Source organism: Crocuta crocuta, unplaced genomic scaffold (genome assembly GCF_008692635.1).
Source record: "Crocuta crocuta isolate KB4526 unplaced genomic scaffold, BGI_CrCroc_1.0 scaffold95, whole genome shotgun sequence".
Taxonomy (NCBI): domain Eukaryota; kingdom Metazoa; phylum Chordata; class Mammalia; order Carnivora; family Hyaenidae; genus Crocuta; species Crocuta crocuta.
The window spans coordinates 12,741,558-12,757,596 of record NW_027530971.1 but is presented as its reverse complement, the minus strand read 5'-3'; positions in this window follow the sequence as shown (position 1 = coordinate 12,757,596).

Genomic DNA, 16,039 nt, shown 5'->3' with positions numbered 1-16,039 from the left:
GAGAAGTGGACAGATGACTTCAGCATAAATGAATCCCTTAAAACATTCAGGGTGTGAAACATTAATGGAAACAGCGCTTGGTCCCACAAGCATTTAAGATTTTTTTTTTTTAAACAATACTACACATTTGTAAAATAGTTAAGCAATGTTTAAAGACCTGGAAAAGCTGTGCTGTGCACCCAATCCTGTGTCATTTGCTCAGAAGAGCCTTTGACAGAACAGCACATCTGCAGGGACCCCATTAAGGAAGGCCTCTTAGAGGCTCCTGCAGAAGGGGTGGGAATGAAAAGCTGAGTAAAGAGTCTCATCAGGGAAATGAAAAGATTGCGGAAGTGTTTCCATATTGAATTGAGTTGCATTAATCACTCCCCTGGGAAAGGCCCCGATGTTAGCAGCGGAACAAAGGAAGAAAGTGTCTAAAATATGAAGATCACAGTCTGTATTCTAATGACCGCCATGCGGAGAGAATTGCTCATGTGCTTTGATAATGATCTCGTCTGGGGTTTCAGAAACAATGACAAATTGGGATATACTGAATCCACCTAGTAGTATCGATGTGAAGATGTGGAAAGGAAGGGACAAGGGAGGAGAGCTCAGCTTTGAGAGCCATTGCGTCCCGGTCACTGGGCTGAACGCGCTCCTACATTTTTTCATCATAATATTAATGTCCTTTAAACACCGTATCTATTTTTCAGATTAGCAAATTGAAGGTGACAGTGTTGAATAATTTGCATAAGGCCACACTGCTGATAAATGGTGGTACCTTGACTCGAATCCTGGTCTATTTGATTCCAAAGCACACGCTTAAAAAAAAATGAAGAATTGCACAGTGGATTCTTCTTTTGTGAAAATCTACATGATCTTGTAAGTTCAGGTCTTCTTTTGTGGAGCCTCATATGCTTCTGGTTCCAGAAGGGTTGTAGACCAGTTTCATACCTTCTATAGATGCCAGGATATATGATATATTCACATATATATGGAGCAAGACTGAGAAATTTGTAATACTATTTTCTAGAGTTAAAGATCTCTTAGTTTCTTCCTCAATTATTCTCTCTCTCTCTGTCTTTCTCTTTTTTTCCAAGATAAAGGAGGAAGAAACTGAGAAAACTTGCAATGGCAAATGGCAAGATTTCGTTCTTTTTGACCACTGAGTAGTACTCCATTGTTGGTATATATATATCACATCTTCTTCATCCATAACATTTCTTAGGAAGAATTTTATAAACTATAAAGTAGCATAACATTCGTTATGAAGTAACGAGAGTTACTTATTCAAGTAAGAGAGTGCAAAGAGATCGCCTGAACTAACAAATTACTGTTGTGACTCATTTGTAAAGGTCCTCATATTGCTTTTTAAAGTTTACTTATTTTGAGAGACAGAGAGCGAGAGAGGGTGCACGAGAGAGAGAGGTAGGGGTAGAGCGCAAGGGGGACAGAGAAAATCCCAAGCAGGCCCTGAGCTGTCAGCACAGAGGCCGACATGGGGCTCTATCCCGTGTGAGATCATGACCTGAGCCGACATCAAGAGTCAGGGGCTTAACTCACTGAGCCACCCAGGCGCCTCCCTCATACTGCTTTCTAAACAGGGAAATTTTGGCATATGCCTAAATAACTGTTACATTGAAAATTAAGGATGATTGAAAAATTTTATGGCCTTCTGGAAATCTTCATATCTCTATATATTGGGGCTAGTCTGAAAATTAACGGGGGCCCTTGAGGGGATTCATGAACTCCTTGATATTGGCACACAAAATTGTGTGAAATACATGGTTTCTGGGGAGAGGGTGCACACCATTCATTAGATTTCCAAATGGAGCCTGTGACTGTAAAGCTGGTTACAAAGTGCCACAGGTCTAGGTACACAATCCTCTGGCTTTGGCGCTTGGGCTTCTGGTTTGAAGGCACTGATAACTGCATGCACTTTATCAGTCAACTCAGCCAGAGAAGCAGAAACCACACTGTGTATTTCAACAAAGGGAATTTAACACAGGAAAGTCGTTAAACTGGTTTTAAACAGTTGTGCAGAGAAAAGAAGCTCTGAATACTTCAGAGGCAATAAATCTCCCTAGGGATGGGCAAGAGAAAGGGAGAGGTTAGGGTGACAGAATCTCGGAGCTCACAGGAGGGCCCGAGGAAGTACAGTAAGACTGCCCTAAGAAGCGAAGAAAGGTGCTCCACGTGGGAGCAGACTACCACAGCACACACATGAGAAGGATCCCTTCCTCCTCATCTCTTCTAACCTCCCTCTGGCGCTCCCTATTGGCAGACTCCAGCAGGAAGCCAGGAAGTTGACAAAGAAGCTTAGGGAATATCACGGATAGAGTTCCGGGATCTGAAATCTCGGGGCAGAGTACATAAATGTAGATTTGGGTAGATGGTTTCTGTGCTCTGCCTGTTGATGCTTCCCTAAAGAGCCCAGAGCAGGAATTCCTTTATGTGCTTGGAAGGACATATTCAACACACTTGAACTAGTATATCAGGGATCCTGCTATTCCAGAGAAAGTGGAAATCACACACATATTTGCACTAAAATCTTATTCTAGACATCTTTCTGAGGTTCTCGTAGAAATCTGTGCCAAGATAAGTCCTGGTGCTCAAGTGACTTAGTGGGATTTAGGCTTGGGGGGCTGTTGGACATTCTCATTGTTCTGGTTAGCTTCACCAGAGACATGAGTGTTGAGACTAAAGTATAGGAAGTAGTTTGAGTAGTCATGTGGTCAAGGTGAAGGTGGAAGAGTAAACTTTTCTGAGTAAGAAAGATGGAAGGAGTAAAGCTGGGCATTCAAGGCAAGGCCAGAAAATATGCAATTTTTCTTGCAATCCTCTTGCCAAAGACTTCAAAAAATCAGATATACTGGTGATGTATATCTGTGCTAGAAAGCCAAATCACCAGACTCACCTTGATCCTTAAATTTCTAAACTTTGTGCTCTTTTTTTTAATTTTTAAAATACTTATTTTTGACAGAGAGAGAGACAGACAGAATGTGAGTGGGGGAGGGGCAGAAAGAGAGGGAGACAGAATCTGAAACAGGCTCCAGGCTCTGAGCTGCCAGCACAGAGCCTGATGCGGGGCTCGAACCCATGAATTGTGAGATCATGACCTGAGCCAAAGTCGGATGCTTAATTGACTGAGCCACCCAGGCACCCCAAAACTGTGTGCTCTTTCAGATAAACTTGACCTTCCAAGTAAGCCATGGTGACTCCTTATGGATGGATCTCAGCTCCTGCTAAGGCTGGAAGAGTTTGCCACATAAGTAAGCATGGGCTACCTTAGGACAGAATTCAGCAGCTTCCAATGTCTAGGAAGCAATGGCACCAGAGGGACCTCCCCATGTTCCTGACAGGTTTGGCACACATGAGTCTGTGGCGTGATCATGGCCTTGACACTGCCTTGTTGGTTTCCTAGGTTCTACCTTAAGTCTCCCTATTCTCGTAAGCTTGCTCTCACCCTCTTCTAGATGCTTGGTCTTTACACTGAACTTTATTAATAATAAAAACAAAAATTCATGGTGCTTACACTTCTTAAAAGCCCTTTCATGCCTATTAACATATTTAATCACCTCATTAAGCCAGAGAAATTGGAACTGATGATTTCCCTTTCCTTTACAGGTCAGGAAATTGAGGCTTCAGAATGAAGTGACTTGCCTAAGGGCACATTTTTGAATGACTCATCAGGGACTTGAACCCAGGCCTTCTAATCTAAAGCCTGGGAAGTTTCCATTTTATGTGGTTCCTTTAGGGACTAAAATATTCAGACCTTGTGACTGCTTTGGTCATTATTACGAGTCACTGTGATGAATATTGAAAAAATAGTCTATGGTTCAGATGTATTTGGGAAGCACTGAATACCATATTTTCATCTCTGTAATTCATAACTCATAATATTAGAACATGAAAGACTCTTGGGGTGCCTGGGTGGCTCAGTCGGCTAAGTGACTGACTTTAGCTCAGGTCATGATCATGCGGTTCGTGGGATTGAACCCCACGTTGGGCTCTGCTGATAGCTCAGAGCCTGGAGCCTGTTTCAGATTCTGTGTCTCCCTCTCTCTCTGACCCTCCCTTGCTCATGCTGTCTCTATCTCTCTCTCAAAAATAAATAAAACACTAAAAATTAAAAAAAAAAAACAAACAAGACTATGAAAGACTCTTAAAAGACTTGAAGAGGGGCGCCTGGGTGGCTTATTGGTTAGGCATCTGACTTCAGCTCAGGTCACAATCTCCTGATTTGTGGGTTCGAGCCTCGTGTTGGGCTCTGTGCTGACAGCTCAGACCCTGGAGTCTGCTTCAGATTCTCTCTCCCCTCTCTCTCTGCCCCTCTCTTGCTTATGCTCTGTCTCTCTCTATCTCTCAACAATAAACACTGAAAACATTATAAAAAAAAAAGACTTGAAGAAAAATACTGTAGGGTTTTTTGTTTGTTTGAATCAAAAATTTTTGGACCACAGATTATTTGTTAGTATGACGAATCTGTTTATATCAAATGTGATAACGGTGTTCCATAAAATGGTGGAGAAATACTGCCTCATCCCATGTTTTGACCCTTGACCTTTCAGAATCAAAATGAACTCTCTCCTTAGACTGTCACACAGCCATTGGGAGTGTTCAGGTCCCAGCTGGGCATCTGGTGGCCAGCTGGAGACATTTCCCAATCTTGGCTGTACCTTGTCACGCCCCAGTGACCTTGTCACCAGGCTCAGTGTTGGGGGAAAATGAATTTCATACTCACAAGAATTGCTTTGTAGAAAGATATCCAGAGCTGATAATGCAAGGTGACTCTATCTTACAGCCCCTATTTTGTTTTTAAGTTACAAGCTCCTAAATGCCCTGCAGTAATTCATCATTTATCAAACTTGAACACACTCAGTGGCTTCCTCCTATAAAATGGCCAGCTTTGAGTCAAGTTATTCGTGGTAGGATGGCTGTTATTAGCTGCTCAGAGACGTTAATAAGAATTAATCGGGCAACACGGCTGGGAAGAAAACAGAAAAAAAAATACTGATGGCCAATGATACAGAATCACAGGACACATTTCATCCCATAAAAATCTCCTCTCTGGGTTCTGAGTCACTTAGACTGTGATGCTTGATCTCAGAAAGAAACGCCACAGACACCCATTGAATAATCATTTTGTCCTGAACATTTGTAAGAAGGAGTGTAGGAGCAGAGATGAATAAGATTAATTCCTTGCCTTAGGTTCCTTGTGCTCCACTAACAGAGAGATAGACATGAACAACATTGCCTACATACACTATAAAACAAATAAAATGAAGGTATGAACTACAGAAGAGCGACAACAAATTGTTATGGGTTGGGGGTGCAGGGGAGCCTGGGAAAGCTTCCCAGAGGAAGTGACATTCAAATTGTGTTTTGAAGGTGAATAAGAAATCTCTCCCTCTCCAGGGTCCTGTTACTCTGCTCTCTGCCCACCGTTTTCTAGCCTCAGTAGCTTTTTCTCTGCCTCTGTCCTCAGTGCCTTTGCACATGCTGTTCCTTCTGCTTGCAACCCCTGCCTCCTTCCTTCAACTATCTGACTCTACTTGTCTTTCAAGTCTCAGCTTAAGTATTACTCCTCAGAGAGTCCTTCTAATACCCTCTCCCACCCAAACACACTGAGCCTCCTATGTGGCTCTCCTGATGACATTTGGGTAGTTTCACTAACTGCAGATAACCTACCTTTTTCTTTTGTATTTTCCACGTTTGTTTCTCTCTCTTCTACATTGTTTTTGGAACGTCCATGAGCTCAGCAACTGGGTCGCTTCCATTCAGCATTGTACCACCAAATCTGTTAGTGCCTTGTGCCCAACACAGACGTAATCATTGGTTAAGTCAATGGATGAAAGAAAGCTGGGCGTCTTCAGGTGAATGAGAATCTCCAGCAAAGACGTGCTGATGTAAACCTGCCTGGGGTGTGTGTTAATGGCAGGTTCTAAGCTGTGTGGTTTGCGGGGGGACAGGGCTGGGGATCCAAACTTCGCTTGGCACAGGGAGAGGAAGGAGCTGGAATGTGGGTGAGGGTAAGGCGTTATTAGATCACATACATGGAAGTGAAGCACGCTGCAGGTCAAACAGTGGTAGTACATTCCTGGCTCTTGAGTGCATATTTGATATTTGGATTCACTCTCCTGGCATTCATGTAGCGGATTTGGAAAGTGGGCCTTGAACTTTCCTCTTACAGAGAGGCATCAATGTTCTGGAGTGGTGGCCCTACATCTTAGGAATAGCCCTCTTCCCTTTACCTGCTAGATGAGATTTGTCTTGGGTCGAGCTTTCTGTGCCACCCCCAGTGCCATCAGAAGGGTGGTACATTAAGAGCTATCCCTTGATTAGGGATGGGCTCAAGGATGGGCTTGAGTCTGCTTTGAGTTAATATCCTAAGCCAGAAATCAACTAGAAACCTTCAGGCTTTCCATCAAGTCTGACATTGCTCACCAGAGCTGGGACTCCACATGGGATCTGGAAGCAAATTCTTATAAAAGAAACATAACTATAGCTGACGTACACAAAGCTCTAACCATATGTCAGGCACTGGGCTCCGCATTCCATATGCACTTTCTAATTTAATCCTCACAATAGCATCCTGTGATCTAGGTCTTATTATCGTTTCCATGTTATCAAGAAGAAAATCTTGGTATTGAGTGTGAGGCAATCTGAAACTTACCTGCCCAGCAGGTAGTGAAACCTTTGGAGTCCGCAACCTGAGCCCTTAGCCTACTCTTTCTCTGCTTCTGGAATCTGCAATTATACGAGGCAGCTGCTGGAATATTCTGGGCTTGGGATCCCAGCCATCTCTTCTCTCTCTAGAACTGAGAAAGAGGACTGCCAGCCGGTCCACAGCGGGTGGGTGATTTCAGGGTGGAGTGCATGGTGGGATTGGTTGCAATGGATTATGAATGCTAAGCTAAGAAACCTGGATGCTGTTCTTGGAAACCAAAGGGTTTGTTTGCACAAGGGGATGACATACAAGAGATCAAAGTGGCAGAGAGTAGCCCTTGGGCATCGGACTTGGGAAGACCAGATTCAAGAAGCTGCAGTGATAGCTCGGTGAGTCTGAACCAAAGCTGTGGGGGTAAAGATGGAGCGAGAGCCCTCCCAGGGTACAAGGGATAGGATCTGGCAGGAGAGTGGTACGAAAGAGCTGCTTGTTTTCACAATGATGTGAAATGAAATACACATTTCCACGCCCCCAGCCACACATGGCATCACAGCTAATATGTCTCTAATGATCGGTCAGTATTTACTTAACATCATCACTTAACATTGAAAACTACAAATGGTCTCCCACTCTGAAGAAATAGTAGTTCCCAGGCTTTTCTGGTTTGTAAGATTGCTCTTAAGAAATGGTCTTTGATGCTAAAACATTTTTAAAAAATGGAATCACATGCAGAAAGTGCTACTTACGTGTTTCTGTCCCAGCAGGACTTTATGAGGTCAAACTACTTTTATCTCTGTGTCATTGCAATGCAATTGTATGACTTTGCTCAATTAGGGTTGATGTTCTCCAATTTCTCCCAAATATTTTAAGGACGGATTTAAACAAGAGAATAGGTCAAATAAATGTGAAGAAAGATTTAGGCAAATTAAAATGAGCAGAGGATGAACGTCTGTCAGGCTCCTAGAGGATCTACTTTGCTACCAATGGATTTACTATTTGCTACCAAATAGTTTATGCTATATATCTATCTCTGTATCTATGCACCTGTGTATAGTTTTTACCTTTGTTTTGGCTGTTACTGAATGGGTGAATGAATGGATACACTTTCTTTTTTTTAATTTAAATAGTTTATTGTCAAGTTGGTTTCCATATAACACCCAGTGCTCATCCCAACAAGTGCCCTCCTCCATGCCCATCACCCCCTTTCCCTGCTCCCCCCCATCAGCCCTCAGTTTGTTCTCAGCATTCAAGTCTCTCATGGTTTGCCTCCCTCTAAGGAACTCACCAAACTCCACACCCGAAAAACAAATAATCCAGTGAAGAAATGGGCAGAAGACATGAACAGACACTTCTCCAAAGAGGACATCCAGATGGCCAACAGACACATGAAATGATGCTCAGCATCCCTCCTCGTCAGGGAAATACAAATCAAAACCACACTGAGATACCACCTCATGCCGGTCAGAGTGGCTAAAATGAACAAATCAGGAGACTACAGATGCTGGCGAGGATGTGGAGAAATGGGCACCTTCTTACACTGTTGGTGGGAATGTAAACTGGTGCAGCCCCTCTGGAAAAGTGTGGAGGTTCCTCAAAAAACTAACAGTAGAACTCCCCTATGACCCAGCAATAGCACTGCTAGGAAATTACCTAAGGGATACAGGAGTGCTGATGCATAGGGGCACATGTACCCCAATGTTCATAACAGCACTCTCAACAATAGCCAACTCATGGAAAGAGCCTAAGTGTCCATCAACTGACGAATGGATCAAGAAGATGTGGTTTATCTATACCATGGAATACTACATGGCAATGAGAAAGAATGAAATCTGGCCATGTGTAGCAACATGGATGGACGTTGAGGCTGTTATGCTGAGGAAAATAAGTCTGGCAGAGAAGGACAGATACCATATGTTTGGATGCACTTTCTAGGATTGGATATTGAACTTCATTGTGAGGACCCTGGTAGCTAAGGAGAAAAGGGAAATAGGTATACAATGTAGTCTTTGTTATATGATTAAAGGAAAAGATATGTTTATCTGAGTGAACAATGTTTCATCATGACAAGGAACTCCATGAAAAAATTGTTTCATTAGACCCTTACATAAGACATCCTGAAGTAAATAATGGGATTCCTCCTGCTGCTTCTTTCTAAAACATACTTGTTTGAATGATGCATATTTTTTTTTGTTTTTCTGTGCTTAAAACTTGGGATGTAGTCAGAGCAGGGATACGGAATTGGAGTACGAGAACTCAGTAGGTAGAAGAGGCAATGTAGAGACTGCTGTACCTAATGTAACAAGTTTTAGAAGTGAGGGACTCTCCTCTTACCTGCACGATAGAGATGATGATGATGATGATGATGATGATGATGATGATGATCATGGTGATGATCATAATGAAGAGGAGGAGGAGAAGAAGGAGGAGGGGGATGCCTACATCATAGGGATATTTTGAGGATTAAATGAAATAGTGAGTATAAACCTACTTAGCATAGAAGCTACCCCTGAGCATATAGCCCCACTGGCTAACCTGAAGCCCCTCGCTGCATGCTTGTGACATGAGTAACGCTGTTCTCAAGAGCCCTTTTCCATTTGTACCATTTCTCTTCCCTCCACTATTTATATCCTGTTAAATAATAAGATGTGAGTAGCACCACTGGTAATAAACATCTACATTTTTTCTCTCGGGCCCTCTTGTCCAAATGGAAACAGACCGTGGGACCATCCATGTTCCACATGCCAGTGAAGTTTAGACAATGGACTTGGCCCATTTCCCATTCTACGCTATCGTGTCTCATTTAATTTGAGTGACGCTTAGAACCTCATCTAGATGGGAACTTCTCCAGGGAAAACATAATTCCTTTTCCTCTGTCTCCTCTACTGCCTAACTCCGGCCCCTCAACACCTGTGTTGGGATCAATCCCCCTACATCCCCGTCCCAGGCACTGGGGTAGAGCGTGAGTACGCACACAAAGTCCCTGCCCTCACACAGCTTGCCTTCAGTGGCAGAGACAGATAAAACAACTAACCAAATGAGTAAATGTGACAGGTTCAGGTTATACGTGTCATGTTGAACATTAAAAAGGGTTGGGTGACAGAAGTGACTGGGGACATTCTCGATTTGGGCAGCGAGGAGGGACGTTCAAAGACATAATCACTGGACCGAGCTCTCAATGGTACAGAGGAGCCAGCCATGCTGTGAACCGGGGGAGGGTAGTCCAGACAGAGAAAGAGGATCGAGGGCCAAGAGCTGAAGGTAGAATGGGCTAGAAGTGTTCAAAGAGCGAGAAGATGGGCCATGTGATGGGCAGACGGTGGGGGCAGGGGCGGGGGGAGCAGAGGCCAGAATCCAGAGCTGAAGGGAAAAGGACGTGACAAACACCAGGAAAGAGACTGAGTGGCTACGTGTTTCCAGGGCAGAATGATGCCTCTAATTACCAGAGCCCCTTACCTGTCTGCTACCATTAAAATCTTGACAGATAGAACTCTCCATGCACAACTTTCAAAACCATCATTGAGTTTGGTCCTCAAGTTAACCCCAGGAGGGTAGTTACTGGGATTCCAGCTCTATGGGTGCTGGATCTACCATTTAGAGAACTTGACAGAAACCTTGTACTTTTTAAGTGTTTCTGCTAAGATTTGAATCTTCTTACTCCAAGTCCTGGGTTTCCACCATCACCAAGAAGATGCCTCTCAAGTTACTGTGTGTGCTCCTCTCCTCTTATCATTTTAAACCAATATTAGAAATGGCTCTATGGAGGCCCCTGGGTGGCTCAGTCAGTTAAGCACATGACTCTTGCTTTTTGGCTCAGGTCACGATCTCACAGTTCTTGAGTTCAAGCTTCACATCGGGCTCTGTGCTGACCCCATGGAGCCTGCTTGGAATTCTCTCTCTCCCTTTCTCTCTGCCCCTCCCTGGCTTGTTCTCTCTCTCAAAATAAATACACTTAAAAATTTTTTTAAAGGGGCGCCTGGGTGGCTTAGTCGGTTAAGCGTCCGACTTTCGCTTAGGTCATGATCTCGCGGTTCGTGGGTTCGGGCCCCGCGTCGGGCTCTGTGCTGACTGCCAGCTCAGAGCCTGGAGCCTGTTTCAGTCTGTGACTCCCTCTCTCTCTGACCCTCCCCTGCTCATGCTGTCTCTCTCTCTCTCCTAGAAATAAATAAAAACCTTAAAAAAATTAAAAAAAATTTTTAAAAAGGAATGGTTCTACAGAGACACAGGGTGTAGGTATCAATGCTTTGAATCAATTTGGTGAGTATGCACTATCAGCAGCAGTAGCATCACCAACATCAGCATCATCAGCATCAGAATAGGACAAAAACTGGTCATAATTTATTTAGTACTTACTATATCTGAGAAACATGCTAAGCATTTAGCATTAAATTTCTTTGTCCCAATAATCCTAAGGGGAAAGTTCAGTTATTATCTCTACTTTGCAGATAAAAGTAAAATAACTACTCCGCAAGTTTAAGTAACTTGCCCAATGTCACACAGCAGTGGGGTTAGAATCAGACTCAGACTCCAGGCTAGATAGACTCTGAACGACTGTAATGTTCACCTCCCGCTAAGGAACCAGAGATTGGGTCAGCCCCTGTTGGGGGGGGGGGGCAAGGGAGCACAGACTGAATGAGATTTAGTTCATGACCTTGAGAAGGTCAAGGTATAGATGGGGAATGTCTCTTAAGGGAGCACAGCCTTTTTCCTCCTGCCCAGCCTTCCCAAGCGAAGGGAGTACACAGCCTGGTTCTGTTTGACAACTCGGAGGGTTAGCATCTGGACCCGAAGTCAGGAGTGGAGGAGGGGCCAGGCGAGAGAAAGCCATCCAGCACTAAGGATTAGCACGGGCATCTTGGGAGGGAGAGGGTGAGAACCCCATGAGCAGTTAAGAGGCTCCGCCTTGGCATGGGAGATAAGTGGAAATTCTGATTTCCCTAGACCAGACGATTGAACCACAATCCAGGCTGTGGTTATTTATATTCCCCTAACAGCCTTGTTTACACAACCTGCCCGGATGCAGATCAGTGCACGGAAGCGGTGGAGGCGGCGAGGTGTGCAGCTGGAAGGGACTGGGGGATTGGTTTTACTCGTGTAGTGTTAACACAGCTACACATGACTGCCCACACTTCTGCGGCAGAGGGAGAGAATGAGAACACGCGGTCCCCGGGACACTTGCCCAGTCCTTCTGCCTGAGCGAGAGATAACAAAAGGAGTGGAGTGGACTGTGATTCTTCCAATCTCTTCCTTCGCCATCTGCCCTGACCTTTCTTTTGCAGCCTCATCACCAGCCACATCTCCTGCTCTCCCCTCCCGTGAGCACCCTGCGCGCCTGTTACTCTTGGTTCTGAATACATCCTGCTCCTTCATGCTTTTGTGCTCCAGCTCAGGCCATTTTGTTCAGAATGCCCTTTGCCCTCCTCTCTCTCTCTCTCCTCTCTCCCTCCCTCTCTCTCTCTCCCCCTCTGCTTTTTTACAAAGTATGTTATGTGTATGACTGATGGGGCACCAGATGGCTCTAGGTAGAACACAGGCAGAATTCTTATTTTATGCAAATATTTATCATCCTAGACCTGAGTCAATTTGAACAAAGACACTGAATGTATAATAACAGAAGGAGGATATAGAAAAGGCAAATATCTTGATGATCATGTAGAGATTACTGTCATTTGGGAAATACTGCTTTTAGTTATCTGACATGGTCTGCCTTTTATAACACGGGAGACAGGACTTTTACTCTAAGGTACTTTCTCCAACCTATGAAATTCGGTCACATGCTCTGATTATGCGGCCTTTCTTTACAAGATGACATCTGTCATCCTGCAGGGCATGCCCCGTTGTCCCTAAAGGGTATGGCACTGAAAACGCTGTCTTTTTCCCGGGCTCAAATCCCTCCATCCCCAGTGGAACGTGCCAGTGTCCAAGGCAAAGACCACCAAACAACCAGCTCCCTCTGTGCCTCCACCCCTCCCTCTCCTTAAACACTGGCAACCCTTAATCTGTTCTGTCACTACAATTTTGTTAATTTGTCTTATATAAATGAGATCTATCCGAGCTGTTATGCGAATCAGTCAATAGTATTCCATGGTATGGTGGTATCAGAGAGTTTGTTTGTTTGTTTGTTTTTTAAGTCACTCACCTGTTGAAAGACATTTGGGTTGTTTCCAGGTTTAGATTATTATGAATATATAATAGTATCACAAATCAAGCTTTTTGAATGTTCATATGCAGGTTTTTTTGTGTGTGAACTTGTATTCATTTCTCTGAGATCACTGAGTCCAGTTGCTGGGTTGTTTGGTAAGCACATTGTTAAAATTATAGGAAAATGCCACACTCATTTCCAGAATGGCTGTCCAATTTTCATTCTCACCAGTAAGGTCGTCTAGTTTCTCCATTTCCTTGCCAGGATTTGGTGTTCCTACTTTTTTGGTTTTTGGTTTTGTGTTTGTTTTTAATTTTAGCCATTCTGAATGTGTAGAAATATCTCATTTTGGTTTTAATTTGCATTCTCTTAATAGTTAATGATGCTGAACATCGTTTTATGTGTTCACCGATATATCTGTTTGTCTTTTGTCCATTTTCTAATTGGAATACTTTGTTCTGTTTCCATTGTTATATTTTGAGAGTTACTTATATATTCGAGGTACAAGTCCTTGTTGACTAGTGTGGATTGCAAAATCCACCCCCCTCCCCAGTCTGTACCTTTTCATTTCATCCACTTCCCTGGATCTTTCACAGAGCACCACATTTCTCCATTCTTTTAGGTCTTCTTTGATTTCCTTCCGCAGCATTTTATAATTTCCAGCATACAAATTTCGTACATGTTCTGTTAGATTTCTACCTAATTACTTCATTTTCTTTGGAGCAATTGTACATAGTGTTGTGATTTTATTTTCTGTTTCCACATGTTCATTGGTAATATACAGAAATATGGATGATTTTTGAGTGTTGATCTTGTCTCTGTGACTACTGAATTCTTTGTTGAGTTCCAGTGTTCTGTAAATTCTTTGGGATTTTCCATGTAAACCATCATATCATTTGCAAATAGAGATAATTTTATTTATTCCTTTCTAATCTGTATACCTTCAAATTTCTTTTCTGGCCTTATTGCGTTGGCTAGAACTTTCTTTGCTATCCTGAAGTGGGTGAAAGTGGACAGCCTTGCCATGTTCCAGTCTTAGGGGGAAATCATTCACTGTTTCACTATCACTGTAGATCTCATTTATCAAGTTGAAGGCATTCTGCTTTATTTCTAGTTTTCGGAGAGCTTTTGTTATGAATGGGTGTTGGATTTTGCAAGATGCTTTTCGCCATTTGATAGTGTGATATTTCTTCTTTAGCATGTTGATATGATGGATTTCAGTGATTGATTTTTGAATATGCTTCCTAGAATAGATCCCACTCGGTCATGCTTTATAATTTCTTATACACTGCTGAATTCAATTTGCTAGTATTTTGTTGTCACTTTCATGCCCTGAGTTTCTGAGAAATGTTGGTTCTATAATTTTTCTTTCTTTCTTTTTATTTTCTTGGACCATCTTAGTTTTGTTTTGTTATCGGGGTAATACAGACTTCAGAAGATATCCCCCCTTTTTCATTTCTTGCAAAAGATTGAGTAAACTTAGTATTTATTTTAAACAATTGGCAGAAAAAAATTAAAAATCTTTATAAAATTCAAGGTCGGCATAATTCTACAGAAGAACCATGTAAACATGTAAGCTTGGGTATTTTGATTTGGATGCTTTTAGACTATAAATTAAATTTCTTGGGGCACCTGAGTGGCTCAGTCAGTTAAGTGTCCAACTTTGGCTCAGGTCATGATCTCATAGTCAGTGAGTTTGAACCCTGCATCAGGCTCTGTGCTGACAGCTTGGAGCCTGAAGCCTGCTTCCAATTCTGTGTCTCCCTCTCTCTTGCCACTCCCCTGCTCATGCTTTGTCTCTCTCTGTCTCAAAAATAAACATTTAAAAATTTTAAATAAATAAATAAATAAAGGAATAAATACATAAGTAAATTTATTTAATGGTTATAGGACTATTCAAATTATCTATTTCATCTTAGGGGAGTTCTGGTGGTTTGTGGTTTCTGATAAATTGGTCTAGTTATTCCAAGTTGTCAAATTTCTATTTTGTTTTTGGAGGGAAAATTGTTGCTCCCCTTGCCAGAGGTCTGTGTTCTAAGATCTTGAATAAAACACATTAATCTCCACATTGGTTTTCTAATTCCACTTGGCTGCCCTGGTCTCTGTCTGATTTTCTTGTTTCCCATCGAAGGGCCCCCTCGCCTTCAGTTCTCTGTAACTGTGGCTCTTAGCCAATCACACTTTTAGTCTCAGCGCCAGGGGACATGTGGTACTGTCTGGAGACATTTTTGCTTGTCACAGCTGGGGAAAGGTTGTTATTTGGATCTAATAGATAGAGGTGGCACATGCTGCGAAATGTCTTATGATCTGCAGGATCGCCTCTACAACACAGAGTTATCTAGGCTAAAATGTCAATAGCACTGAGGTCAGGGAACCCTTCTCTGGCGTAGTTCTAGCACAGCCTGTGACCAGCAACATCCACCTGACCTGGGAGTTCATTAAAAATGTGGAATCTCAAGGGACACCTGGGTGGCTCAGTTGGTTGAGCGTCCAACTTTGGCTCAGATCATGATCTTACGGTTCATCAGTTCAAGTTTGAGCCCTGTATTGGGCTCTGTGCTGACAGCTCAGAGCCTGGAGCCTGCTTCAGATTCTGTGTGTGTGCGTCTCTCTCTCTGCCCCGCCCCTGCTTGTGCTCTGTCTCTCAAAAATAAATAAAAACATAAAAAAATGTGGAATATCAAGCCTTAACTAGACCTACTACAAAGTAGAATCTATAGTTTAACAACATTTCCAGATGATTCATATGTACATCAAAGTTTGAGAAGTACTTCTGTAGAATTATTTCTCCCTGTATTAGTTTCTTATTTCTGCTATAACAAATTACCAGAAATTTAGTGGATTGAAGTGACTTGAATTTATAATCTTATAGTTCTGGGGGTTAGAACTATTAAATGGGTCTCACTGAGCTAAAATCAAAGTTTAAACAGGACTGTGTTCTAGTCTCTAAGGGAGAATCCATTTCCTCTTCTAGTTTCTAGAGGTTGCCTTCATTTCTTGGCTCATGGGCCTATTAATCCATTTTCAAAGCCAAGAACATAGGGCCAGGCTTTCTTATCCTACCCTCTATCTGGTTCTGGCAAATCTACCTCCTTCTTCTATATTTAAGGACCCTTGGGATAACATTGGGCCCACAGTACTCTCCCTTATGCCTTATCTTATAGCCAGTTTATTAGGAAGCCTAATTCCATATGCTACCTTAATTCCACTTTGTCACACAAGCTAACCTCTTCAGAGATTCCAGGTAT